Below are 2,505 nucleotides of genomic sequence, written 5' to 3'. Positions count from 1 at the left end.
CATGACAAGTGTAGTCTTTACAAAAAAATAATGATGTGGTATGATTGGCAATACGACAACTCTGCACCAGGGACTTAATGGTGTATAATTTAACTAATAGGTCAATACAAGGCTTTAAACAATGAGCAAAACCCATACAGCATAGGAAGCAGTAACAGTAACAGATACAGAAACAAACAACCACTGAATTACAGGCACATGACTTAAGACAAGCACATACAGCATGTAGAGGCATTAGACATGTATGCTGGCACTCCAAACCCTTTCCCTAACCTGGAACAGAACTACATAAAAACAAACAAAAAAGATACAAATTTTAGATCTGAGAGTACTCACAGTTACTGTAAGCGAGTTAAAAGCCAGTAACATCTCATTAAAGTGATCGTCTATCTACCATGCATTTTTAAAAGACTAAAATATCAATCAGTACACATCCAAAATTCAATGGATTTAGTGTCAAGAGAAAAAACATGACTTGTAATTTTGAGGAAAAAAAGATTACACTAGTTGTTTTTTTAAAGTCCATAAAAAACATATTTAGAAAAGACCAGTTTTTTTTTACCCCAAATTCACAAATCAATACAAACTATAGAAAATTGAACTGCTTAGTTGCAGCTTTAGATAGGAGATGATAACACATAAAAAGTTTAACATGGAAATAGCTATATACTTTGACCTATAATGGTTTACTTTTACAAGTTGGTGACTCAGATGGAGAGTTGTCCTATTGGAACGCACACTGCATCTTATATTTAATCATAGAACATATGCAAGGTTTCAAAGAAGGGGCATAGTTTTCCAGAAAAAGCACCCATTACAAATACATGTATGCTTTAATTATCGGTATGTTAGTAGAATGATTGTGACAGGAGAGACAAAACTAAAGTCAAAGATTAAAAGTGGTATATATTGGTTAAGTGTGTATTCTGAAATTGAAACAGAAGTTGTAGAATAAATACAATTTGTTATCAGTCAATCTGTTGGTCATATCATTTTTTTTTATGAGAAAGAACATAACTTTACATGGATATATTGTCAAATATGATATAAGAAGATCACCATTGAATTCGATGTTACTACATGTACGGTTAAGATCAAATATACTATTAAAACGATGTGTAGTTTATGAAAGACATGAGTTTTTGTGTAATATCTAGAATTTTCATGGGATTGGAATATAACTCTAAAATATGGCTGTAAATTCCTCCACCTATAAAAACGGGCAGCCACAATATAGCCCAATAATTATTAAAGTTAGGTTAAACAACAACATCAATCAAATATATGGTAAGATACATGAGTGTGAGACCCCTATTTCAAAATAACTGTCTAAGACCCAAGATCATAGCTACTAAGAAGAGACTAATTACTGATTTTGAGGTTTATTTATTGGACAAGGCCATCCATTCTCCCTAAATGGAATTTGAGTAAACGTGAATGCTCAAAACTGAAAGTTTTGAATATATTTAAAGTCATGAAACCTCAAATCCAAAAAAATAAAATATGCATATTTAGAAGAAGTTTACTTTTTTTAATTGCTTACTTTCAGAAAGCAATTCGCAGACATATTTTCCGTATGCAAAGTGATGTTTAGCGTGACTCGTAATCGTAAAAATCCGGTGGTCGCAATATGCATGTATATGTCATTTGAATAAACTATTATCTGATAATACATGTTATACACGTGCTTAATATCCATGCTTCTTTGTTGATTGTTTTCTATAAGGTGACAACCGGTAAGCTACGGCTTCAAAACGGCTTCAAAACACGACAATTAGTAACCTGTCATATTTTCACAGCATAACAGACAGAGAAAATAAAGTTGACGATTACACTATATGTTTGCAAATCGTGCACAGAAGACTAAGCTTATGATATATATATATATATATATGAAGATGCTTTATTTCCATAAAATGGGCTCACAAGGAGCATAATATAATATCATTGTAATATAATATTCTTTTACAAATATAATAAACAACACATAGTTACAAACACAAATAAGAAACAACAGTTTTCACATATTAGTATATATATAAAACCTTTGTCTCAGGCACACCTCTGGAAAGTAACAAAAAAGAATACTGTGAGTGGGCTAAATATATCTAGCTGAACTGCAAAAGGCACCAAGGGACGGTGCTATATGGCATGGTGGGTGCATATTAAAATGTGTATCGGGACATTAATGATATGGTTAGATATGGTAAGAAGTTGCACATAAATGGTATATCATCCTCGTGCCTGGTGCAGAGGAGTCAGTACTATTTAAAGTGACACAACTGCAAGAGGCACCAAGGGACAATGCTAATTGACATGCCAAAGTGCACAAATTACGAAAAAGATAAAATATTACCAGTTTGATATAAAAAAAATAAAAAAATATCACAAACAAGAAGGTAATAGAACTTGTACGATGTGTCCTGTACCCCACCATGCCAACCTCGTGCCTAGTGCAGAAAGCCTGATTAAATATTAATCTTTTAAGTTATATTTTATCTTCAT

This window comes from Mytilus edulis, chromosome 10 (genome assembly GCF_963676685.1).
Source record: "Mytilus edulis chromosome 10, xbMytEdul2.2, whole genome shotgun sequence".
NCBI classification, from domain to species: domain Eukaryota; kingdom Metazoa; phylum Mollusca; class Bivalvia; order Mytilida; family Mytilidae; genus Mytilus; species Mytilus edulis.
The sequence above is the reverse complement of the archived record's forward strand: the minus strand, read 5'-3'. Positions refer to the sequence as shown.